This window comes from Arvicanthis niloticus, chromosome 9 (assembly GCF_011762505.2).
Source record: "Arvicanthis niloticus isolate mArvNil1 chromosome 9, mArvNil1.pat.X, whole genome shotgun sequence".
NCBI classification, from domain to species: Eukaryota; Metazoa; Chordata; class Mammalia; order Rodentia; family Muridae; genus Arvicanthis; species Arvicanthis niloticus.
The window spans coordinates 84,853,791-84,881,766 of record NC_047666.1 but is presented as its reverse complement, the minus strand read 5'-3'; the positions used below and the strand labels follow the sequence as shown (position 1 = coordinate 84,881,766).

The window sequence follows — 27,976 nt, the reverse complement described above, 5'->3', positions numbered from 1 at the left end:
GGTAATTATCCTGGTAGAGTTATGTAAGGTTCTTTACAGAGAAGGGTTGGTCTCTTGGAGATATTTTGGCCTCTGTGCTGAAAATTATATATATTTGAGGTTTAATTCTTTTTATCTTCCCCTTCCCTTCTCCCTCTCGATCCGGCCCAGCTTGCTCCGGCCCCGCTTGCTCTGGGACCCGCTCACTCCGGCCCAAAGGTTTATTTATTTATTATATGTAAGTACACTATAGCTGTCTTCAGACACCCTGTAAGAGGGCATCAGATATCATTACAGATGGTTGTGAGCCACCATGTGATTGCTGGGAATTGAACTCACGACCTCTGGAAGAGCAGTCAGTGCTCTTAACTGCTGAGCCATCTCTCCAGCCCCCTGAGGTTTAGTTCTTATGCCATAAAACATCATCACCTTAGGGCGTACAGTTATCCAGGTCCATTTGCAATGGCACCAGCCACCATCTTCACAGCTTTTCAAATCTCTGTGCTCGTTCATGTTAAGACATATTTCTCTATAAAGTTTCCTCTAAAATGCTGACCTAGTATAGATCCCAAGTTAACCTTCACATGGGTTTAAGTTAGCCATTCAAAGCATTGTGTACAATGTCTTTAGTGTTTAATACAGGAATAGCAGTAAGATAAACATAGGTATTGTTGACAAGAAAGGGTTCTGGGGGAAATCTCCAATTTCAGCTCATGGAAAAATATGAAAATATGTAATACTTAAAAATACTATGGGTGTAACTCATACCAATTTGAAACAGAGTCTCACTCTGTACCCTAGGTTTGACCCTGAAACTCATAGCAATTGTCTGGCCTCAGTCCCCTGAGTGCTGGGGTCACAGGTAAGAATGCGCACCTGGCCAATATGATACTCTTAACTGTATAAAATCTAATTTCAACTAAACTTCAAAAGAGTAACCTAAAGGTGCCTGTTTCATAAACTTTATGTATTTTAAAAGTTATGAGCAAAAAAATAAGTAAAAATGTGGTTCAATATTTTGTAGATGATTAGGAACTGTTGGAGGTTAAAAGGGAACAATCACTAAACAGATACGGCTTTATATGGGACATACATATATGTACACATACTACATACTACATAGACACTTTCACATATATACACATTCACACATACACACATATAGACATACAATACGCACATATACATATTCACATATGCATTTAAACATAGACACATATATATTCACATGTATATACATATACATACACCACACATACATACCCACATAATACACATTCATGTATACATACACATGCATATACACACAAACTACACATAACCATATATACACACATTTACATATTTACCCACACATATACATGCCCCAACACATATATGCTTATATCTGCAACCCACTAGCCCACTCATATATACATATATATATATATATATATATATATATATATATATACACACACATATAATTATACTTATTCACATACACACTCACCCACACAATACACACAACACATACACACATTTACACATATACCCACATACACACACATACACACATTTACAGATTCACATATGCATATACACATATAGACACAAACATATAATACCTGGAACATTAGAACAAATACCACACCACAAGTATGATGGTGGTGTAATCCTCTTCCTATACATGGGACTAGTAAGTGAGAAAACCCATATTTCCTAATTTCTTAGGAAATTCCAGTGTTTGCAACCCTTTGTATTTCATGACTATAAATGGAGTAGAAGGATGGATGGGTGGATGATGGATGGATGGATGGATGGATAGATGGATGGATGGATGGATGGATGATAGATGGATGGATAGATGGATAGATGGATGGATGGATAGATGGATGGATGGATAGATGGATGGATGGATGGATGATAGATGGATGGATAGATGGATAGATGGATGGATAGATGGATGGATGGATAGATGGATGGATGGATAGATGGATGGATGGATAGATGGATGGATGGATGGATGGATGGATGGATGGATGGATAGATGGATGGATGGATAGATGGATGGATGGATAGATGGATGGATGGATAGATAGACAGATGAATGGATGGATGGATGGATGGATGGATTACAGCCCTGCATATTTTGTGAATATTAATGGTGTTAATGGACTGGCAGATGTGTAGATTCTCTCATTAAATATTCATGTAAATTTAGGGACATCTTGGGGATTGAAGAAGGGAGTGGTTCCCTAGACCGAGCACTTCTCTTTTGAAGTCCCTACGGGGCCTGAATCTACTATTGGAAGGTTAGGAAGTCTGGTTAGACCTTCAGTGTGCATTGCAGGAGCTTTAAGGGGCTCCTAGGGCAGTGAGTGTGTGGGACAACAGATGTGCACTGCCATGCCTGGCTTTCCCCTCCCTCCCTCAGTGCGCGTGTAGCTTTTGCTCACAGTTGAGGTCTGTCTGTCTTCTGGAGAGAATGCACAGTTGAATGTTTCAGACTTACAGCAATTGGTGTGCAATTTAAAGCTGATGACTGTACATGGCATATCTATGATTGAGGACAGCAATGCCCTGTGGAGCTGGGTCTATGCATGTGTAAACTGGTGATACTATAGCTAGGTACCACAGGTTTACTCCTGTCTCCCACTCAGAAGCCATGTTTATGTCTTCTATGCCTTGTGAAATGCATGTGAAGTGTGTGTATGTCAAGTGTGTGTGTGAAGTGTGTGTGAAGTGTGTGAAGCGTGTGTGAAGTGTGTGTGAAGTGTGTATGTGTGGTGTGAAGTGTGTGTGAAGTGTGTATGTGGTGTGAAGTGTGTGTGTGAAGTGTGTGTATGTCAAGTGTGTGTGAAGTGTGTATGTGAAGTGTATGTGAAGTGTGTGTGAAGTGTGTATGTGTGGTGTGAAGTGTGTGTGAAGTGTGTGTGTGGTGTGAAGTGTGTATGTGGTGTGAAGTGTATGTGTGTGAAGTGTGTGTATGTCAAGTGTGTGTGTGTGAAGTGTGTGAAGTGTGTGTGTGAAGTGTGTGTGTGAAGTGTGTGTGTGAAGTGTGTGTGTGAAGTGTGTGTGAAGTGTGTGAAGTGTGTGAAGTGTATGAAGTGTGTGTGTGTGTGTGTGTAGGAGGGAGCTCTAGCACAGCTGTTCCTACACTGGCTTCCTATGCTGGCTGCTAGGAAACTTAACTCTGTGAATAGATCTCAGCTTTCAGCCTAAAAACATGCCACTGGATCAGGGGTGAGCAGAGCCTAGGCAGAGTTCCCAGTGACATTCTCCCTCTGTCCTCATTTGCCCACAGGAGCCATTTGTGCAATAGCCTGTTCTAGCAAAGACAGAGTAAGACAGAGCACTTAAGAAAGTGCTTGTGAAGGCCATGGCCACAGCCAGATGGCTCATTTGCTCTGTAGATTATTGGGTTTCTCTGCCTCATCCTGCCTCCCTCACCCAGATTCGGTACAGCTGAAATAGTGAGATTTGGGCCAAGGACCTAAATGTCCAGCTTACAGCAAGGACCTCTGATTCCTCCTTTAAATGCTTTGGCTCCATTCATTATTGCACCATTCGCAGAGTCCCTCAGGCTCTAGGCCTGGGTGAATAGTCAGCTCACTACTTTCAAGTCTCTGGTCCTAGGAAAAAAATGGACTGTTGCTTCATTTTGTGAGAAAAACATAGGCTACCTGTCAATCTTGCACAACCCAGCTGATGAAGGATAAGAGTTTAGCATGGCTAAACGGGATCTCTGGTTGTTTGTTCAAGAATACAACTAAAGATTGGAGAGACTCAGTGAGGGAACACCTTCCATGCTTGCACAGTCTCTGGGTTCAAGCCCCAGAGTTCGGGAAACTAATAATACGGATGACATGACATGACATAACATAACATGACAATGCCCATAGTTTTTGCCCCTTCCATAGCCAAACCTATCACTTATTTCTTTTAAAAAATATTAATATGACTTATGTAAAATTGAGCTTTTCCTCCCTCCTCTTTTCCCTTCCCCCACCCCCTTTCTCCACCATCTTTCAATTACATCCCTTAAGTAAAAGTCCAAATGAGCACAGAGCGGTGAAGGCAAGATGCAGATGGCCTCGATGGTTACTTGGCAGATGAACAATCTCAGGGAAGTCATGCCAGGCTCCTGACACGAGGCCGCAGCCCTCTGTAGATTTGTGTCCCTCAGTCACATAAGGGTAACACCCCAAGACCCTCCACAGGTAGAGGATGTGACCTGTGGTCACATAGACTCAAAGGCAGATCTCCATTTTAATGAGGTACCTAAAGGCCTAAAGGGCTTAGCCAATTAAGCTTTCCTTCCAAGACATTCCTCCCTGCAACAAGTGCTTAACCTCAGGCCTGCCCTGAGAAAATGGGGTACAGTTTTACTTATCTATTTTCCACCATGACAATAAATGTCTCAAAACCATGGACTGTCTCTTTTCATAGGGATCCGCCATGAGGAGCAACGGAGTAGGCCTTCCCCTAAAGAGTCGGCTGTCTAATCTCCCGCAGAAGACCTCTTTGGGCTCCCAACTACCTACCGACCAAGCCAAGGACTCCCCCACCATGGGACTCCAGTGAAGTCCTGGGCTAGATCCAGCCCACAGGTCCCCACTTCATTCTCAGCTCTTCAGCAGCTCCCAGAGGTGCGTGGGTACCCAAGAGCCTGACAACCAGGCTCCCTGCAGGCCCAGGGATCTCCAAGCCAGCCCTGGCTGGTCCCGAGCCTCAGACTGTGCTGCCCCACCCCCAGAGCGGTGTCCCACAGCTTCCCTATAGCCTGACACCCACACCAGGGTGACAGCATAAGCGCAGTCAAAACTCCTGTGTCCCGCCTGCCTGAGCACTGGGAGTCCTGTGGCAGAGGGGACTGGACTCCACTTAACCCTACACTGTGTGGCATGTGGATTGTGTTCCTTGCATGGATTACAGCCTGGATGACATCATGGCAGGTTAAAGTTCTTATTTCAGAATCTTTTTTTTCTTCTTTCTTTTTTTTTTTGACTTTCTTTTTAAATTTTTTTTTATCTTTACTGGATATTTTATTTACATTTCAGATGCCATCTCCTTTCCCCATTTCCCCTCCCTAGAAAACCCCTATCCCATTCCCCCTTCTCCTTTTTGCTTTTATACTATTTTTAAAATGTTAATCAAAGGCTTTATAAGTTTGGTAATGCTCAATAACAAGATGCCCATACAATCAGAAGTGTAACCCAATACCCAACCTACATATACCAACTACCTTTGACTAGCGGAGACATGCAAACAGCAAACATCTGCCTCCATGTTCTCTGCCCCTCCCCCCTCTTGTCACCTAGTTCCTCCTCCCACTTTAGCTCCTCTTACATATCACCCTTCCTGTTAAAATAAAACTTTTCTCTTAAAATACAATTAGAGCATAACTATACCAATTTGTGTCAGTAAGGTACAAGATAGACCTAATACCCAGTCCATCATTTTGTTGACTAAGCAGAACCTCTGTCATCCCTCCTAACTAAGAGACTTAGTTCTGAACCTGGCTTTTTATGTGCCCATTGTTTTAAGGAGCTGGGTCTTCATTATTGTGTGACAACCAGTTTACTCACTGCCTACTGTCCCCCACCCCCGCCCTGGACTCCTTCCTGTAACAATCTGCATTGGTATCATGAAAGTAGAACATCTTTTATACAGTAGGAATCAAACCCTCCTTTAGAGCAAATCTGCAAACCATTGCATGGGGAAACAGCAATCGAGGGACTTACATTTTTAGAGATGAAAATATTAAACAATTATCTCAGGGCTGGAGAGGAGGCATGGCAGTTAGGAGCACTGGCTACTCTCCCAGTGGTCTCAGGTTTGGTTCACATCACCCACATGGTAGCTCACAACTGCCTGTAACTCTAGTTCCAGAGGATCCAATAGCCTCTTGTCATTTCCTTGGGTACCTTCATGCATGTAACATGTATACATGTGCAAGCAAAACACTCACATTCATGAAATCTAGAAAAGTTTAAAAACCAATTACCTCCTGTGTCTAGCAGTTCTGGAGCTTGTGGGAAGTCTGGTTTGAAATTTCCATAATTTAAAAAGTTTCAGTTGATAGATTTATATTTGGAAATTTTGTTTAATTTTTAGAATTTTCTACTCTAGGATTTCAGTGAGACGAGCATGGAACTACTGTTGTTTTTAATCGGGAAGACTTACTATTTGCTCCTGAAACGAGCTTCTGAGACTTTAAGACCATCTCTGGATGAAGGTGCTAGCTTTCGATGGCCACTTCATCATCAGTACTCTGTTCTTCGAGTCCAGAAATAGGGTGATCAGGATACCACTAGGATCACCTGCCAGTAGCCAAAGGTCTTCTTAACTATAACCTCACAGTATTGTCAATCGCAATACTTTATCTCTACCAATCCAGGGCTCATCTAAACACACTCTTTCCTCCCACAGAGCTGAACCAAAGTCCACCAACTCCTGAGGGGCCTGGCCATGAGCCAGGATCAGAGGAAGGACTTCCCCAACATCTATGTTTGCTCCTCACTGACTCCTTATCAGGATCTCACCTTCCGGTACTTTCCGGAATCCTGCATAAAGAACTACTTGTGGATTCTGACTTTGTGATGCGCCATCGCTTCAAGAACCCATAGTCAAGGACTTCCCAGCACTATCCTAGCAGACCTTGCCCCTAAATGAAGTTCAACAGTCTGCAAGCCGATAGCCCCTGTCACTGGATATAGACACACATCAGGTAGACTCATTCACCTACAGCAAATGTCCTTATTGTGTAAACCAACTTTTGTTGATGTAGAAAAAAGTTTCTAAGTAAACCAGCATGTTTAAGTGTTGGAATAATTCATAAACTGTGCTTTGAATGTAGAATTTATTCGACAAACCTGTGAACAGATGACTTAATCAAAACAGCCAGGGTCAATCACCTGTGGGGGAATTCAGCTACAGGAGGAAAAGTGGGTTGGGTGGTAACAACAGACTCATAGGACATAAAACAAAGACGTGTGGAAAGTCATTTGTTAGTAAAATGTTGTACGAATTTACACATTGTCGAGATGAGTAGACAAAATAGAAGCAGGGAGAGTAAGTAGCTGAGGTTCTGCTGAAGCTCAAACAGAATAAAGTTCTAGGAAAGGTGGTCTGGGGAGACATGGACTGGGGGAGGTGGGCTGGGGAGAGGTGTGATGGAGACACATGGGCTGAGGAGACATGGACTGGAGAGAGGTGGGCTAGGGAAACATAGGTTGAGGAGACATGGGCTGAGGAGTGACGGAGAGAGAGCTCAGTCACTGCCTTGTTTGAGGACCTGGGTTTGATTTTTAGAACACAGAGGAAGAATCTGAGCATGGTGGTGCATGCCTGTAGTTCTTGTGCTAGGACATTGGAGCCAGCCAGATCCTTGGGGCTTGATGGCTGGAGCCTAGCACATTCTCTCTGTCTCTCTGTCTCTTTCTCTCTCTGTCTCTCCCTCTGTCTCTTTCTGTCTCTCTGTCTCTCTCTATCTCACACACACATTATTACCTACACCAACACACATGAACACACACACACATAAACACACACATAAACAGACACACATACACACACACACACACAACTTTTAGGAAAGACAAAAGTGTCAATCTTGGGCAGGAGGAGGTGATTCATCCTCTCAGATAAGAAGGAAAAGAAATAAGGTTGATAAGGAGCTGAACAGAACCTGCCACAGATCAGCCTCTGTGGAACGAAAGTCCCGCATCTCCTGTAAAACCAAGCATAAAGGAAAGGAGCTTGAAGATAGATAAATGTCTGTAATGACTGAGCCGGATAGGATGTGAAACACCAGGAACAGCAAAGAATCGACCATAGCTTCAGGTTTCTCTGAGGATCAAGATGCATTTGCATTTTCCCTGTCTCCTATGACTATTTATCTGTTTTGTCCAGCAACACTCAATGTTTATATGAAGTTGGAGCAGAGAGCACACATGGTTGGCAAGATCCAAATTCAGGGGCTGCAGAGATGGCTCCCCTTGCTACTTCAGCACAGGATCAGGAAGTTCACACCCATCTCTAACTCTAGCTGCAAGAGATCTGACACCCTCATCTAGCTTCTAAGGATACCTGCATTTATCTATTGCATGTAAACTCGGGCATACTCACATGCAAATTAATAAATCAGTTTTTAAAGATCAAAATTCAGAGAGAAAAATATGAAAGAAGTGTAGGGCCAGCCTTAAGGAATGATTCACAAATGTAGGCTACACAGAGGAGGGGCTAAGATCAACAGGAAGCCACCGGCTGAGAAAGGTATGTTTCCCTATGTGGTTACATGTGTGTACTGGGGAATCAGATGAGCAACAGTATTACTGACCTAGAACAGAGGGAGAAAGAAGTCTTTGGAAACAGTGTCCCTACACAAGTGCAACACTCAGATATAGAAATCCCATGTAACACTGTGCAGAATGGTGCTAAGATGAGAGCTGGCCTCTTCTGCAGATTTCCAAAATTAGAAACTTTTGGTGCTCAAAATAAAAATGGACAGAGATACAAAGTTGCAGCTCTGGGGAACTCTGTGCTTATCCACGTGTCACTTGCTGTCAAGGATACTCTTAGGAGTGGGAACCGAATGAAGCAAAAATACCACAGAATGGTCTGGGGGCACAGCTGAGAGTGAACAGATTTTTCTCTGTGTGAGAAAGCCTGTGCTAATGACATAGTCAAAGAAGACTCCCCCTGACCCATATTCTGGGATGCATATAAAAGTCCTCCAAGGTGTGTAAAATACAGTTAATAATGGGGAGGATTATGAAGCATAGGGCTATGTGAAATTGTGGCTTCTATGCATAGAGCGTACACACACACACACAGAGAGAGAGAGAGAGAGAGAGAGAGAGAGAGAGAGAGAGAGAGAGAGAGAGAGAGAGCCTTCACCTGTGTTCAGTAACTGTTAGCATTCTTTTTAGGCTCCACCCAACAGTTACCTGGCAACAGCCAGGTAGGCCTGGCTTGCTATAAAAGGGGCTGTTTGGCCCCTCCATTCTCTCTTACTCTCTCTGTTCCTTCTTTCTCTCTCTCTTTTCTCCCTCTCTCCTCTTCCCCGCCTCTCTCCACATGTTCTCTCCTCTCTCTCTCTGTCTCTCTCTGTCTCTCTGCCTTTCTCTGTCTCTACTCCCTTCTCAACTCCCCTCCGCATACCCTAAATAAACTCTATTCTATACTATACTGGTTATATGGCTGGTACCTCAGGGGTAAGGGGTGCCTCAGCATGGGCCCCCCTGAGGTACCCCTCCTATTTCACCATACCTGGCTCTACGAAACATATCCCAGCTCTCCTTTTTATAAAACACAGCAGTAATACTTCCTACTCACACCAGAAACTCTTATATGAACAAACCACAATGCATTTCAATGCACATCTTAGCCTTTTCTCACAAGAACCCTGTGAGATCAAATTGAGGAATAAAGAAATTTAATGACTAGTTGAGAACAAGGCCAGGGGCTGTAATGAATGCCAGCTTGACACAGTGTGAAACCACTTCATTGCTCTCTGCTCTGGATTGTGGATACAATTGACCGGTTCTGTCAAGTCTACTGAAAGGCACTGAAGTCTTCTGGTTGCTGTCAGTAATGAGAAAGTTCCAACCAGGTGTTTTTGATTCTCCCGAATGATGGCATTTAGGGCACATTTGATAATTACCAACTTTTTTTTTTTTTTTTTAAGACAGGGTCTTTTTACATAGTCCTGGCTGTCCTGGAACCAACTATGTTAAGCAGGTTGGCTTCCAACTCATGAATATTCTCCTGCATCTGGTCCCTAGTGCTAGAATTAAATGCCTGCCTTCCTTCCTTCCTTCCTTCCTTCTTTCCTTCCTTCCTTCCTCCCTTCCTCCCTTCCTCCCTTCCTCCCTTCCTCCTTTCCCTCTCTTTACCATCACATTATGGCAGCAGAATACTGATAACCTAAAAGTAGGGGTTTGCCAAGTTCCAAGTTCTACATTTCTATCTACGAGAGTGATTATTTTCAAAACTCTAAGTCGTAATTATAAACCCATAGCACTATTTGTGAGAAGTTGGCTTATCAGAACTGAACATAGAATAAGTTTTTTATAGAAACAGGAGTTTACTTTAAAGCTAAATATGACCATGGCATCCAAATACATTTGGAGTGTTTTAATAACTGAGGTATCTTTCATATTAGATCTCTCAAGGTAGATTTTTGAGTTGGAAATCCTTCCCTTAGGTAAAATTGTGCTTCTATAATGGCTATATTTTAATAGTAATGTCTGTCTGGTAATTCTACTTAAAACTTCATGGGTCTCAGTTTCTCTGTGTGTGATATGGAATCTCTAGGGCAAATGAGACAGTTTTTGTGACACAGCGACATATACTTGGTGAATGTTTTCTGAGCATCAGTGGTGAGTCTAGCCAGCTGTCACTGATAGCTCCACTCCTCCCTGTCTGTGAGATGTACCACCAGGGTGATAGACTATGACCACCTTGAGCTTGAAACCACAAGCTTGTGACTTAGGAGAACCAGCGACTAATGGTTTCCAATGTGAAACAGACAGAAAATGGACAGTGCTTGGTAAATTGATCCTTGTAGAAATATTTCTGTCTTTCACAAACCAGTACCAAGAAAGCAAAAAGAAACCATGACATGCTTCCTGCTCTGGTGATGTGATGCATGGCTGTAGATGTGAGCCCTGAGCAAGCAGCAGCTGCCTTACAACGGTTTTGTAAGAAAACGCAGAGTACAGCGTTTTACCTCAGGAAACGCACGCTTGAGATCTTTTCTGCTACTTTCCTATTAACTGTTAGGGCTCAGTTCGTGCCCACTTCCACTTTCATCACAATGATCACATTTGGTGGTGAGGCAGCTGGAACATGCCTCCTCAACAGCCTCCATTTATGTCCCTCTCCAATCCCTGGTTGAGCCTGGAGTCCTTTCCACCCTCCTCCCAATGCTCCCCCTTTGGGGGCTTCTTCTTAAGACCACTTATATCTTACAGCCTCCTTTCCTTTCCCTGAGGGTTGGCTGGGGACTCTGCCAAGCAGCATTAAATAGTTCATGGTCAGTGTGGTACCAGCAACACACCACAAAGGATGTGGGAACAGGGCTCACTGATGCCCAGGGCTGGGAGGGAGCAGAGATGGATGGAAAAGAAGAGGAAGAAGCAATTGGCTTCAATCCAGGGATTCAGGTATCAATGTCCCTTTGGAGGAAAACCCAAGACCTATCTAGATGGAGGCACTGGGAAACCAGAAAATAGCTGTGGGTGTTGAACAAACACAACTATTCTTAATGGACTAAGAGTCCAACCAAGGCTTTGCCTGTCTAAATCACAGTATGGGAAAGAAGGTGGTAACATGGGCAATTGCTGGTTGTACTTCCTGAACTAGGTGGGACATACTTCAAGCAAGTGGACTGTTTCTGATGATGACAAAAATGCTCTGACAGCATTGTATTACCAGTCCATACCTGTTCCACACCAGTCCACACCAGTTCATGTCAGTCTAAACCTGTTTATTCCAGTCTACACCTATCCACTCCATCCCACAACTGTTCACTCCAATCCATACCAGTCCACACCAGCCCATACCAGTCCGCATCAGTTCATGTCAGTATACACCTGTTTATTCCAGTTCACACCTGTTCACTCTAGTCCACACCTGTTCACTCCAGTCCACACCTGTTCTATACCACTCTACCTGTTCACTCATAGTTCCTGATACACTGGCCCCTTGCTGGTTGGGGAAGACTTCTAAGAACTCCACTGTACAGACTCTCATAGATAGATGAAGACTCATTTTGTTTAGTCTTCAGAAATTCAGAGGGCTGACTTTAGACAACAGAGTGTCCTTTGTCCTCTCACTGGGTAGCTTCTAACTGCTCACCCTCTGCCATTCCACAAGTTTAGTGACTTCCCCACAGGCCTGGGTTTTGTCCTTCCTCTGTCACCTTCCCCACAACTATCAGCAGATAATTACTTATGGATACAGAGGGTTTGTGTGCTTATCTTTAAAAACAAACATGAAGGAGGAAGTTGAGGACTATAAGCTGTTAGTCTGTCAGGTTTGGAGAAAAAGAGCAGGGAAGAGTAGATGTGAGGACAAATTCAGCAAAAACCTGTGCTGGGAAAAGGAGATTCCTCCCAGTGGACTTCCTGGTAAAGAAATCCTCCCAATGGAATTTCTAATATTGCATTTCAGCTCAGCTTCCATCAAGTCCTTTTCTTGGCTTGTAACAGCCTCATATATCCCAAGCTAGGCTCAAACTACGCATGTAGTCAGTGATGACTGAATTCCTGGTTCTGCCTCTATCTCAGCCACTACAGTAATTGTAGCACTAGGGATCAAAACCAAGACTTCATGCATGCTAGACAGGAGGATGAAGAGTAAGTAAAAATCTATCAGCATTCCATGTTTTTAAATTGATGACAAAATTAGAAGATGCTAAAGCTTGGAAGCAGGTACTACACCTAGTTCATCATGAATGTAGAGTTAAGTAACTTGTGTGACTTGCGATAAATATTTAGTGATTTTTACTAAACAAATGTTTGAATAGGTAGAGTACTCCTGTGGTCTGCGGTCCAAGATTTGAGTTGCAGTCTATATGCACACAGTAAATAGACAGTGTGTGTGTGTGTGTGTGTGTGTGTGACCTTAAATGATATACAGTTGGAGGTGTGAATATTCTTCTATAAGATAAGCTATGTGCAGTAAGTGCTATGTGTTATAGGCATGAGGTAGTGGTAAAGTGTAATAGAGGTCCAGGGAAGTTCAATTTGAAAAAAAAAGTTTTATCCTAAGAGAAACCAAGACCTAAATTTACCTAAAGCACAATCCTGTGGTCTTAAAGATACCCAATCGCACTTGCATAGCCACTGCCTCTGACAGGGCTGGAACAAAATGGCAAAAGAGAAAAAAAGAAGTGGCATAATTCCACTAAGGAGAGGGTTTAACAAGTACAAGTTGCTGGTAAAACAACAACAAAAACAACAACAGCAGCAACAACAGCAATAACAACAGCAACAGCAGCAACAACAACAGCACCACCACTAGCAGCAACAGCAGCAGCAACAGAAATAACAGCAGCAGCAACAGAAATAACAGCAGCAGCAGCAACAACAACAGCAGCAGCAACAACAACAGCAGCAACAACAACAGCAACAGTAATAGCAGCGGCAACAACAATAGCAACAGCAGTAACAACAGCAATAGCAACAGCAGCAATAGCAAAACAACAGCAACAACAACAACAGTAGCAACAGTAATAGTAACAGCAGCAGCAACAACAGCAATAACAACAGCAACAGTAACAGCAGTAGCAACAATACCAACAGCATCAATAACAACAACCACAGCAACAGCAATAACAGCAGCAGCTGCAACAGCAGCAAAAACAACAGCAATGGCACCAGCAACAACAACAATAGCAACAACAAAGGTGCCCATTTCTGTTGAGAAAAATTTACATCTTCAAACCACCAAGTTTCTTGACAATATTGTTATGAGTTGCTGGCTATAACCTTTTCTCAAGTGCATAAGTAGTTTTAAGTATATTGAAGCCAGACACATAATTTAATGTCCTTCCTAATTTCCAGGCATCCTGACCTCAATACACCTGGGCTTGTGCTGATTTTTGTGTAGTGTGTCCTCTCATGAATAGTGCATCATTAAGGAAGACAACCTAGAATTCAGGGCACTTCTACAATGGCTTTGTCTGGTTCTTTGGCTCTCAAGAGTATTTGCTTTTCCTCCTGCACTTGTCCTGTTTTTCTCCAGTGAAGTTACTGGCCTAACAATGGCTCTACTGAGGATAAGTAGATATTTTTTGCTTTTTCACAACAAATCCCCAGGAATTCCTTGCCTGCTCTTCCCGTTCTCAGGACTTTGCTGTACTGTATCGGGGATCATCCCTGGAGAAGTCAGGGAAGTTAAAATGACATAAAAACAAAACAGTGTCCTTCATGAAAGCTAAGGACCTGTCATATATCTGTGAGAATAAGGACAAATGTTTATGTTATAGTTAGGTATTATTCTGGTTTAGTAAAGTGGTAGCTGTAGATTCTTCTTTCAAGATCCATGACTTCAGTAGTCCCAGGTAGTTGGCATGACTAAGTACTAAGCATGACTACCCTCTTGATGAGCAGATCTTAAAAACAATTAGAGAGATATCAGTTTCCACTAATGTATATTATTGTATATTGTGTGGTGTCTTCTGGCACCATGAAAGCTAGTCCTCAGGGAAGAAGCTTTTGGTCAGGTCCAGCTCACTGAGATAGTGTCTCCTAGGAATATCAGAAGCTTATATCTATAAATTCTCACCAACATGACTCTCTAACCTGAGCTGAGCAATGAGGACACCTATAGATATGTTAATATGAATAGTGGAAAGTCATGAGAACTCAAAATAACTATAGGTAACTAAGGGATGCTGAGAGTGGGAGAAATACTTTACTCCAGGGAAATTCATACTAACTGGTTATCCAATACCAAATGGTCACCCCTGAAAAGATACATAAAAGTAACATTATATAGGGTGAGCAGGTTGGATTTATGCATGGGGGGGAGGTGGAGAGAGAGAGAGAGAGGGAAAGAGAGGGAGAGGGAGAGAGAATATGCAACAACAATTAATGAAAAAGGTGATAAATTTGAAAAAGAACAAGGAATGGCATATAGAATTTAGAGGGAGGAAATGGAAGAAATTATATAATTCAAAATTATCATATTTATTTAATCAATATGTAATATAATATTGTCCACCATGGCAGGTCACCTGAAAGAGAGCAGGGTGGGACGGGGGGGAAACAGGCAAAGATGCAAAAAATGGCGATCTGTCTATAGTCTGATCAAATTGCAATTTTTACTTTTTTACACAGGGGTTATATACACAAAAAGGCAGGATGTGGGGGAAGGGGATGATGCAGGAACGTAAGTGTTCAGGGGGAGTACAGATATCTTGCAGAACAGACTATCAGCTGGGTGAAGCTTCAGGGGACCGGTCACTATGACTCCGCCTATCATTTACTTGCCCTTATCTAAGTTGGTACTATCCATCAAGGTTACTTATCTACAAGGTCTATGACAACCGAGGCTGGCAAATTTCCACCAAAGCTGCTTGTTTACTGTTCCGCGCACCTCCCGCGTCCCCTTTTCACCCGTGGAAGAGAAACACGAGAGGCAGAATTCGGGTAGTTACCACAGCGAGGGTTTAATCTTGTATCAGCAGACATGAAAGACACGGAAGGGCCAAAGACAGGAAGAGGCACAGCTTAAATACACCCTAGAGTGACGTGTTCACTTCTGATTGGCTGTTCACTCATCACCCCATATTACGCCCTGGGATGGGCAGTGACTTTTGGCGCTCTTTTGCCTTTTTGCACCTGCCCAGTTACTTGTTTATTTGTGGAGGACACGATGCCCGCGCCATCTTAGAATGGCGCATATATCACCGCTGACCACGGCTTCCTACAGTTTACAATATCTTGTAGCTATCTGTTTCAGTGTTTTTTCACAGAGACCAAGACTTTGTGTTAGCAGGCTGACTTAGGCCTGTTGCTGATTTTAGGCCTTCAGTGTATAAGCAAAGCTGCCCCTGACATAATACAATATAATATGATACATATATAAGGCATAATCTCAAAAAATGAAAAATTAAAAGAATAATATAATAAAACTTGTTTCTTAAAAAAAAAAAAAAAAACCCAAAACCTAAAATGTATTAAGTCCAAAAGCCATAAGGGACACATTGTATCAACTGTGGCTTGAAAGTAGTTTTGCTCTACTCAGAGGTTAAGGGTGAAAGATCCAATACGACTTTCTATAAACCATGACTGAAACTGCACTGCTGTGTACCACATGACTCTCCATGCCTGACAAAAAGACTAGTTTGTTCATTATTTACTCAGTTATATTATTGGCTACACAAAGAATATGTTACCCACTTTGCTCTGGTTCAGGTGCAGAATTATAACTGTCTGGCAGGGAGCAGAAGTCTTAAACAGACACTGGTGCCCCTCCCTTTGGCTATCAGACTATTGGAACAATGGTCTCCAAGAAATTGGAATTTCCCTAGGAATTGCATGCTGGGTGAAGGAAAAGGCTGAAGTCTGGTGCCAGCCAGAAGAGGAACTTGCCTCCCAAGAAAAGACTTCACAGGGTTTCTACAACTTATCAGACCATCACCTTACGGGAGAGACTGGAGCCAGGACAATGAGGGTGGGTGGGACGTAAACTTCAAGCCAAAGACTTAGAGACGCTTCTTGACTTCTTTTGTTTATCTTTCTAGCTCAGCCACATTGAACAAATCTCCTTTCTCCGTTTTTCACTACTGTCTCTTTTGTGGGCATATTGAAGATGGGTGGCCAAGCCTTGCTTGTTAGATCCGCAAGGGCCTGTGCTCCGACCCTCTTAACTCTAGGAACAGAGTGAAGTGGGGCAAGTATGGGGGAAAGACCTCATCTGAAACCCTGAATCTGACTTCCGACTTCCGGTTTAAAGCCCTGTCTCTCCTCATGGGTAGTGTCATAATGGGTGCAGAACCACAGCCTGGTTTCCAGGTGAATGCCTCCCACAAAGCATGCTGGCTAGGCAGACTTTGTGGCAGCCACAGGCTGGATAAGCACCATGCTTGAGAACTTCACGTTTCTGATCTTACATGCTATGATAAGACCTTGGCCCTCCAAGTTCCTTGCCCAAGTCATACTGGCTACATTGTAATCCTTACACGCATTCTACCAAGTGGAGTGGGAACAAAGAAACATTTTTTTCTGTCATTCCCAAATTACTACTCTTGACTTGGAAAAGTGTCTGTTAATAAGAAGAGATTTTACCCCATTGCTGAAATAAAAGTCTAGAAAGGGTACTCCTGGGAAATCTATGCTCAGGGTAGGACTTTAGCAGCGATGTCAGGATTGGCTTACTCCAGTACCTGAGGTTGTAGTTATATTTACCCAATGTCCTGTCCCTCCAGTGGGGTGGGGAGTGATATCTAATCTGGGGCCTCACATGGGTATCCCTAGCCTGTATCACATTTGTCATGGATGAATTTAAGTGTTTGAGCAGCTTAAAAGCTATCTCCTCAGGTTGATGGGCTCTTCACAAGGCATTAATTATATTGATCATCCATACAGAATGTCTGTCTGGCTGAAGAGACAAACTAGGAAGTTAATTTACCTACCTGACTTTCTACCCCTTAATGCACAAAAACAAATGGATACAAAGTGATTGGTATTAAACTTACCTGGCCAGCCAGGGTAGGCGCTGAGGGGATGAGAATAAATCTCCTAGGCTTTGGAAGTCACATTCACTAGCTGGAACTCTAGAGTAGCCACAAATAGTATGAGGTTAGGGCCAGCTAGTTTCTACTAAAACTATAGACACTGATAGCTAAATTTCATGTAATTTAGCTATGCCACAGAATAATATTCCTGATTATTTTTAACTTCTAAAAAATATAAGAACCATTTCTAGTTTGAAAGATATACAAAGTCAGAAGCCAAATTTGACTCTCAGGCCATCGTTAGACAGTACTTGGGATTGAGTTCCGAGCAGATGAAACCAGAGGATCTAATTCTGCATGGACCTCTTTAAAGAAATGTCACCATTGCAAAGTTCTGCAGCCACAGCCTGCACTTCTGCCTGCAGCCACCGTCAGTACATTACACACAATAGAGAAAGGATGTACAACACTCACAAACCATTGCTGCCTAAATTCCCACACCATGTCAGTCTGGTAGATTTCCAGGCTCAGGTGATGCCCAGAAGATGAAAATATGAATGAGAGAAACTGAAGGCTCTCTCTGCCTGGGAATTCCTCAACACTCCTAAGACCCTCACCTACAAATGCCAACAGACTGGACCTCAGCAAGACCTGGCAGAGCCTCAGCACGAAAGCAGATACTAAAAACAAACAAGAAGAAGATGGTTTCTTTCCAGCCAGACTGCAGGTCCTGCTTGTTCATGTGAAAGCATTTTCACGTCCACTTTGCAGAGAGCTGAGCAGATGTCATGCCTCTGCTTTGCTGAAGGAAGATGCATGAAGAGTGAAGAGCAGCTAACAGTTAACAGAGAGTGGTGGATGTTAAAGGCTAAATCTGTTAATATAGGACAGTGCTTCCCACAGGATTAACGACACAGTGATTTATCAAATGCTGACTCTGTTAGATGTTTCACCAGAGACATTTGAAGGTCATAGGTTTAGGAAATGTCACAGGAGCCGTGTTTCATCTTTGATGATTCTCAGTCTTCATTAGTATTCTGTGTGCTCTGAGGATTCCTATAGCGAAACTGCTTAACTGGGTTAAGCATTTTTCAGTGTTATATGATCATCAAAGCTTTTTTTTTTTTTGTCTTTTTCCTTCACTTAACTGCTAATATCCCAAGAAACTACTGTCCCACAGATGATGGTCCAGGGAGCACAGTTGCTAAGAGGAAGGAGACGAGAATGGACCTGAGAGACAGAGTGAGCTGCGTTTTAGAACAAATCCTTTGATGAGGCTCAGTCCTGTCTTCCCTAGTTTTTGCCATTTTAGGAAATTATATCACATCCCATCTAAGCTCAAGCGAGAGAAATAGAAGCTATATCTGTCATGGTGATAACCTTTAAAAATTATAAAATGCAAGTGTGGATTTAAAAATAATTTAAACAGCAGATGAGCCTGAAATGTAAACTTTTCCTCTTTCCTTTCTTGTACCCTGTCTGCTCAGCCAGCATCTCTTCAGCTCTGGTTTGTTTTTCTGATCTTACTATGGGTTCTGTAAATGAAGTGGCAGTGAACCCACTGCTGTGGATTTAAGCCTTCAGTGGGGCTGGAGAGAAGATTCACTGGAGGCGCAAGGACTGCTCTTGCAGAGTTTGGGTCTCAGCACCCATACAGGGCAGCTTAACCACCCCTAATCCCAGCTCTGGGGCATCTGATGCTCTGGCTTCCACTGACACTCCTATCTACACCCAACACTCACACACATAATTAAAAATACAATATGCAAGTAAAAGTCTTTAAAAACTCAGCACTCTCTGCAGAATCATCGATCTCAAGCTTCTTCCAGCTGTCTCCCTCCCTATGAGGCCACCGCCCCTGGACCTAATGGACTTGCAAATTGTACTCAAGGCTCAGCAAGTCCTTGCTATCTCTGCCTTTTCCTGACAGCATTCTGCCCTGAATGCTCTATGATTTCAATCCTTCATTCCTCCACTCCCTTCTTCTTATTGGCTTTGTGTAGATTTACTTCCTTAAAATATAGATCAGCAGAGCCTCTGACTTAAAAGCCATCAATGGCCTCCACTAAAGCAGACCCAAAGCTTCAGGAAGCTCTGTGGGAGAAAGGAAAAAGTCCCACACCAGAGAGAAGGGAGGCGTTTCCTCAGCTCCTCCTTATGGCACAAGAGTTACAGAGGACAGCTTGGTAAGGGATAAGCTGGGCCACTTCCACAATTATCTAATTAAAGCAAGCTTTATTTAGTGCTGGCCAGGAAGACGAATACTGCCTAGGTCCATACCTGAAATTCCCAGAAAACGGCCCTGATTTGAATTGATTGACAGTTCTTAGATATTTTAAAAGATAACCTAGTCAAGATTTTAAATGAGTGGATTTTCAAAATTAAATGATTCAAAGACGATAGTAACATGACTAAAGAAAATATTATCTAGCCACTCGCTGTTCTGTCAGTGCTGGGTCTGAGGATGAGCTATGCCCAAGCACTAGTTCAGCCTAGCAAGCATCTTCCAAGAAGCTGTCTTGGCATTCACTTCACAAGTCCAGTCTTGTACATGTAACATTTAATCAATATTTAAAATTTCAAACTCCACTACTTAGCCATTTTTCATTTGATTCTTCTTATTATCAAGATATAAGGGGTCTATAGGTTGCACAACTCCTTCAAGGAGCTTGATCAATATACCCAAAGCTACTTGTAAAACCTGCAGTAAAGAGGATTTCTTCATACCATCATAGTTAGCATGAAACTGTTCAAGGCAGTTGACCTGCCTGGAACTCTTACCTCACTCCATTCTCAGTCTGGCCAGATTGACCTAGATCTTCTTGTGTAGCAGAGGCTATCCTCTCTCAACCTGCTGCCTCCACTTTCCGAGTGCTGTGTTACTCATATGTGCTACCATGCATAATTTAATTATCTCTCCTTTGCCCAAAGATAATACAGATACCTTTAAGATAAATTGTCATGCTTATGCCAGTAAAGAATACACACACACACACACACACACACACACACACACACACTTATCTTGAGGAGAAAAACTTCCACAATTATCCAATTAAAGCAAGCTTTATTTAGTACTTGCCAGGAAGATGAACACTGGCTAGGTCCATACTTGGGATTCCCCAAAAATGGCCCTGATTTTAGATCAGTCATGTACCCATAAAGGCAAATACCAAAAGGCTATGTATGGTACTTTCTGCCTCGCCCAGTCAGGGGTAAGCATGTATTCTGCCGTACCTCCTGCCTGGGCATCCACATGTGATCAAGCACATCCTGAACAGTTGGGGCAACCAACCTTGTTTATTGAAGTGAAAACATATGACTTACTATCTCACAAGAATCACAGCCCCTCCCCCACCCCCTCCAGCATTCCAGGAAGTCATTTGTCCTTGGGCAAGTGACAGGTTAACATTAGCCCTTACAGGAAACTCACTTGAATTAGGGTTGATGTGAGGAAACCCCACTACTCAGTAAGCTCTAGAATGGGCTGTCGATTTGGGGTCAGGGAATGGGTCAGGGAATAATGAGAACCCAGTGTAAAATGACAATGTAAAGCCTCTTATTAAGACCATAGTCATGGCTCCAAGGCTAACTCTTCATGTTTTATGTTGCTTGTAGACATCTGGAAAGTTATTTGAAATTCTAGATGTTGGGGTTCAGCTCAATTCTTGAGTCTGGATTTTGCAAAGCTGGTCCCATGAAGACTAGCTGAATGTATGAAATGTGGATATTTGGATATCAGAAAGCTGTGATCTTCTAAAGGTGTGTGCTTCATATTCCATATCTTTTTGTCAGATACTCAGAATGGTCTGGGAACAACACAAACATGAAGTGTGCATGCTCACCACTAGTAAATGTTCCCACAGAGCCCCAGCATCAGGGCATGCTGGTGGGGTTAAGTAGGCTAGTGGTCTCTGGTGTGGTCCTTTTGCAATGGTGCTTGTCAAACCTTTTGGGCCCAGGGATGTAGCTCAGCTGGAAGAGAGCTTGCCTAGGACACAGAAGCCATGGCTTTACCCTCAGCACTGCATAAACTGGGCATGGTGATGCATGCCTTTAATGTTAACATTCCAGAAGTAGAAGCAAAAAGGTCATTTTAAGCTACATAGCAAGTTCAAGGCCAGCCTGGGCTACATGAGACATGAATGAATGAATGAATGAATTGGAACATGAACTCTTATGACTTACCAAATGTTACCAGAAAGAAGTATAACATGGATGTTCAAGAGAAAAGAAGGAAACCGATCAAATGATCAGGGTTTCTGTATTGTTGATTTTAAAACTACTTCATCTTTATTTATTTAAATTTCTTTATGTTATATGTATGTTATATGTATGTTGCCTTCTTGCACATACATATACTGGCAATGATGCCAGGTATCCAAACAGGCCATAAAAGGGCATATCCCAGAACTGGAATTATAGATGGTTGTAAGCCATAAGTGCTAGGAACTGAAAACTCAGGTCCTGTGCCAGGGCAGTGTGGTTGGTTTGAATAAGAATGGCTTCCACAGACTCATATCTGAATGCTTAGGGAGTGGAATGGGGAGGTATAGCCTTGGAGGAAGTGTGTTCCTGAGGGTAAGATTTGGGTTTCCAATGATCTAGCCAGTCCCAGTATCACTCTCCCTTCCTGCACCAGATTTAGAACTCTTGGCTCCTTCTCCAGCTGTGTTGACCTGCCCACTGCCATGTTTCCTGCCATGACCGTAATGGACTAAACCTCTGAGTCTGTAAGCCAGCCCCAATTAAATATTTTACTTTATAAGAGGCGCTGTGGTCATGTGTCTCTTCCTAGCAATAGTAACCCTAACTAAGACAAGCAGCAAAAGCTCCTAACCCCTGAACCATCTCTGCAGTCCCCAAGATGTCTATCTAAGGTCTTGATAAACCAAAGTGATACACACAGACAAGCTATCGATTTCTCAGCCCCTCCGAAGCAGTCCGTCTTCAGAAGCTGGATCACATTTTGTTTCCTTGGGGAAGCTCACCATCACTTATCTTCCCCTGGTGGTATTGATGCTGACCAGCACACCGTGACCTGCTTCTCTCTGACAGACAATTGCAACCTAATATTACCATTTGGAGTGAGGGGGGATCCCTTAAGATAGGAGTGGAAGTTGCCCTTAGGATGAGGGAAATAAGGGAAGAGTGAGGCAGAGACACAGACCTTCAGAAACACTATGAACGAAATCGCTGTCCTTGAAGTCTGGTCAGGAGAAACCTCCAAAGCCTGAGATGTGGTCTGCTGAAATGAGTACCTGTGCCCTTTCTAAGCTGCCTTAAATTTTATTTAAACTCTCTGCCCTATTTTATGACTTAGAGTGACTATGGCCTCAAGTCAAATCTCCAGATCATGTAGATGGAGATGCAGAGAGACATACTGTTTAGCTACCGGCTGGGTCTTAAGTTTCCATTTGCAATGTCAAACTCTGCCTCAAACAAGCAGAAAAACACAGCCCTGGTGAGTTTCCTGCTCACTTGGTTCCCTGCTCACAAACAATGGAGCACTCACTCGGCAGGATTCAAAAGGTAGCCAGAGGAAGAGATAATAATCATGATAGCTCAAAAATAGGTAAATAATGTATGGAAGACAAAAAAATGTTCATAATCTTACCCCAAAAGGAGACAGGAAGGAGACTGGGGTCAGCAGCCTGGTAGGGGGAAGGCATTCCTAGGTAGGGTATGAATTGTACTTACTGCAATTGTTCGGGGGTAATGTCACCCCCAGGTGTGTGTGAACAGCCTTCCACAAGCCAACTGTCCTAGCTGGAGGCCGGGGCACCTATTTCCTTGTTCTCTCCATGGTGCCCAAGTTACCAAGGGAAGTCAGAAACTTCTGACCAGGGACAGACCTATTTGGCCACCGAAGCCCATTTCAGCCTGGGGTTTGTGACCCTGAAGAATCTCTGAGTGAGGGTCTGGATGCTCACAGCCTGAGGTGGGCCAGGGGGTAAGGGAGGACATGAAAGGAGACTATTGCACACGGGGCCTGGAAATATATGCTGCCTCTAAGAGTAGCCCCTGGACCAGGAAGGCTTGGGTGGGACCAATCAGATGCCTCTGTCCCTTGGTTCGCAGTTACTACTGAGCGGTCCCCATGTTCACCTTGCTCAGCCCTTCCCGGTTTTTCAATGGCTGTGCATCTCACCTAGCAGATACCTAGAGCCTACAGGACCCTGGAGGACTGTGAATGGCCAGGGACAGCGGCAGGGCCACCGCTTCTCTCCTGGCGCCTGCCTGCCTTGCAGCCACAGTCTGGAGGTCCCCTAGCCTAACCTTCTCGCCTCCCCGCCCGCTCTTTCTCCTGGTACCTGCTGCTTCAGTGCGGTGATTTGCCGGCTGGTGGTCACGGTCCTCCCGGAGATAAAGGAGGCTCTCAAGCTTTCTGAACCGCGCCTCTGCTCTCCCAGGCTCCCAAACGTGACTCTCTATATATCCGGCTCAGAGACTGGGTGTGGGGCGGGAGGAGCGCACCCTCCCTCCGACCTTCCTGGTCGCTGCTGGGAGCCCAGCCGAGGCCTCTGCCGGGGCGGGAGGAGTGCAGGGGCCTCGGGTGCCCAGGCCCCGAGGATGGCATCGCCTGGGCTTCGGGTGTGTTCCCCCTTGGTGTGCATTGTTGGGTGAGGGGAAAGTTAGCTGGGATGGCGCCCTGTCTGGAAAAGCAAAGGAAAGAGGGAGGGGGAAGAGAGAGAAAGAGTCTGATTTGATTCATTGCAGGAGCGATCACTTCCTATTGCACTGGCAAAAAGCACTCCAGATCCCATTTATCCAGCTCTTCCGCACCACACGCGGGGTGGATGGAGGCTGCAGAGGAGCCCTGCAGGGATCTGCCAGCTCCAGCGCTCTTAAACAGCCAAGGGGTGGCAGGTGTGTGTGTGCAGAGGGGATGGGGGTGGTTGGGCAGGTAGCAGGGAGGTCTGGGGGTTGGAGAGCAGAAACCTGATTCTTGTTGTCTGCTGGGCGGGGACCATGGATGCTAGGTGGTGGGAGAAACAAGCAGAGACAATCTCTGGGACTTCTCCAGAAAATGCTTTCTTTCTTCTCTTGGTAGCTTTAACAATTTTATTTTATTTATATTTAGTTATTGATAAATTTTAGATAGAAACCCCGCAGCTGCCCAGGAAGTCACAGAGTGATGGACAGTCAGGAGAGCAGAATTTCCCCCTCAACCAGAAAGAGCAGAAAAATGGCCAACACCCACCCCAGTTCTCTGCACGATGTGGATGGTAGTCTTCCAAATTTACAGTCAGTTAAGGAAGTGGGAAGGAGTACAACCCCCCCCCCTCAGCTACTCTAGTTCTCCTTATGACAGGTGGCATGCACTTAAAAATGCCGACTTTGAATCATGAAAAGTTGAAATTAATGAAACAAGCAACTCTGTCCATTAAAAAAAATTCACGCTTCTTTTGAATTCACTGCTTCTGGACTCTGTGTAATTAAGTTTGTTGAGGGAAGTGTAAACCAGAGATGGTGGTAGTTTTACATAGGTGGCTTTGTAAAAGCAAGAGAAATGAACAGGGCCAGACAAACAGGCAAACATGCAGTTACACACACACACACACACACACACACACACACACACACACACACACGCGCCACTTAAGAAAATATCTGAATGTGTCCTCAGACCCAAATTCTGTGAGTGTACTTGAAGTGATCCAAGAAAATGATGGTACCAAGGTGTGGAAACCTTTCACATGCTCTTCAGTATACTGAACCAGGAGGGTGGCAAGTTCAAGGCTTCCCTGGGCTACCTTGCGAGTTCAAGGGCAGCCTGGTTAAAAGTGTGAAGATCCAATCTCAAAAATTTAAAAAAGGGATGAGACTGTAGCTCTGGGGTAGACAAAGCTCTTGCCTACCACAATGAGGCCCCAGGCTCAATCCTGAGTGTTGTAAAATAAATACAAAATGCAAAAGTCCTTAGTCACATAGATAACACAAGGGTCACAACTTTTTGGAAAGCCATTTAGCAACATGTTTCCTTTTTATTTTGTGAGACCCTTTGACAAAAGGTTTCTATTTATTAGGGTGTCTTCAAAAGAATGCACAAAACAAGAAGTGTGTGGAGAGTTAATTGCTCATTATGGTTATGTGTAAAGTAGGAAATTAAGAGACTCACTTTCTGAGGAGTACCCACAGGTGAATGCAGCATTATTGTAAAATGAAAGAAAAATAATTTAAATATTATCATGTGAATGGAATTCATATGTATGATGGGTTAGTCTGCAAGAACCACTGTTGGCTGAGTGGCTTACACCACAGAAAGTATCCTTTTGGTACTTTGCAGGCTGCAAGGCTAGGGTCTTCAGAGATGATTCCTCACTGGGTGTGAAGAAGAGTTTATTCTGTGCTTCTTGAGTACTTCTGGTGGTCTCCTGGCAATATCTGATGTTTGGGGTACGAAAATATGAAGCCATATGTTAGTCAGGGTTCTCTGGAACAGAGCTGAGAGACAGACAGACAGACAGACAGACAGACACGCACATGCACACAAACATACATACAGAGGGAGGGAGAAAGAAAGGGAAAGGGTGAGGAAGAGGGAGAAGGAGAGGGAGAGAAAGATGGAGAAGGTGAGGGAGAGGGAGAAGGGGAGGGAGAGGGAGAGGGAGAGGAGACACTCATATAGAGACACAAACACCATTTATTAGAGTGGCTTACAGGCTATGGTCTGGCTAGTCTAATAACGAGAGTCTGGTTCAGTCCATGAGGCTGGATGTCTCAGCAGTCTCAATCTGGTGCTGGCATCTGGAGGATTTCTGGGGAGCTACTGGTTTTAAGTCTGTGTTGTAATCCTGAAGTAGGAGGTTGTCACACCAGTGAAGGAATGCCTCAGCATCAGGATAGATGAGCTTGCCAGCAAGAGGGCAAGCAGACAAAAGGAGAAAAGCTTTCTTCTTCCGTGTCTTTTTATGTGAGCTGACACTAGAAAGTTTGGGGTGGGTCTTCCCACCTCAAATGACCCCATCGAGAACAATCCCTCACAAGTGTGTCCAACTACTTGAATTTTGGATTATTCCAGAAGTGGTCTAGTTGACACCAAGACTAGCCACCATACTCAGCCTATGTCTTCATGTGTCACTTTCTGTGTGCTTGGGTCTGTGTCCACACTTCCCTTATAGGTATATGATAAATTACATCTCACCTGAGAGTTTTTCATTTTATTTAAGTAATGACATCTGCAACGGCCTTGCTGTTGTAAAGAAGGCCATGTTTTGTAAGCAGTGGGGGTAAGGCTTCAACATATGATACTTGAGAAGGATGTGAACACATTTCAACTGATGGGCTGAATGGAGGCATAGAAAAAGCATATGGTCTTGCAACGCAAGGAACTTGTGCATTTGACTGACTTGAGAAAGGGACTCTGCCTAGGGGGCTAGAGATTCTGCAGTGGAACCATCCTGAGACTCCAAGAGAAATGGCCGATCAGCAGCATATAACAGAAATGCTAGGGAGGTTAGAGAAGGTCCCAAAGAGGCCAAGAAATGCAAATGGAAGCCAGAAGCTGAAAGATCCAAAAACAAACAAACAAAAACCTTCCTACAGCTTCTCAAGGTAGCGTGGCTTTATAAAATCCAGAAATGTGAGAGAGTAAATTCTGTTGCTTTAAGCCATTCACATTTTTATCAGTTCCAGGAAATTAATACATGTAACTTTCCCAGGGTACAATTACATGATTAACATTTTTTTTTATTACTTTTATTTTTTTACAGTCCAGTTGCTTTTTTTTTTTTTTTTTTTTTTTTTACAGAGCTGTCTGCTTTTCGACATCTCCTCATCCCATTCTCCCTCCCTGTATTCAAGAGGATGTCTCCCCAGCCCTCTCCCTGCCAGGCCTCCCCACTCCATGGGGCCTAAAGTCTCTTGAGGGTTAGGAGCATCTTCTCCCACAGAGGCCAGACCAGGCAGTCCTCTGCTGTATGTGTGTTAGGGGCCTCCGACTAGCTGGTGTATACTGCCTGATTGGTGGCTCAGTGTCTGAGAGATCTCAGGGATCTAGGTTAGTTGAGACTGTTGGTCTTCCTATGGTGTCACTCTTCTCCTTAGCTTCTTCCAGCCTTTCCCTAATTCAACCACCAGGGTCCACGACTTCAGTCCAATGGTTGAGTGTAAATATCTGAGTTTGTCTCAGTCAGATGCTTGTTGGGCCTCTCAGAGGACAGCCATGCTAGGCTCCTGTCTGTGAGCACGCCATAGCATCAGTAATAGTGTCAGGCCTTGGAGCCTCCCCTTGAGATGGATCCTAGTTGGGTCTGTCAATGGACCTCCTTTCTCTCAGTCTCTTTTCCATTTTTTTCCCTGAAGTTCTTTTAGACAGGAACAATTCTGAGTCAGTTTTTGACTGTGGGATGGCAACCCCACCCTCCACTTGATGCCCTGTCTTTCTACTGGAGGTGGATTCTATGAGTCCCCTCTCCCCACTGTTGAGCTGAACGGTTCTCTAATTTTTACCTATTTTTTTTACTGATTAATTTTGTTTTTTTTTTGACAGTTTCTGAGGATTCTGTACCCACTCCTTCCCATTTCCCTTCCACTGCTTCCCACCCTCCCCCTTCCAATCTCTAATCTTCCAATCTTTGTCCCTTTCCCCAGATTCATGCTTGTAAGTTTGTTTTGTGACCCTTTAGTTTAGCCAAGGCCATCAGAGTGAACACTTGAAGCCTGTTGGGGTAACAAGTAGCTTCATAACTGGAAGCAATGATGCCTCTCTGTGGATCCATCACTAGCCAGTAGCATAGCAGGGAGAAGTTGTCCCTGTAAACCCTCCTCCACCCACACCTGATTATTGACAGGCCTTTTCTTGAGAAGACTCAGTGC

General features: G+C 43.8%; 1 protein-coding gene across 2 annotated transcripts in view; it reads right to left on the bottom strand.

Annotated features, from left to right (window-relative positions):
• Far2 (fatty acyl-CoA reductase 2) overlaps positions 1–23,654 on the bottom strand; it is a 102,834-nt gene extending 79,180 nt beyond the window's left edge. Inside the window, exon 1 of one of the 2 annotated variants that reach the window (XM_034511617.2) lies at positions 23,470–23,654. The gene's annotated coding sequence lies outside the window, so the exon portion shown is untranslated. Of the gene's footprint in view, positions 1–6,147; positions 6,530–23,469 lie in introns of those variants that run through there. The other variant, XM_076940913.1, reaches the window with a different exon arrangement.
• Between the last annotated feature and the right edge of the window lie 4,322 nt (positions 23,655–27,976).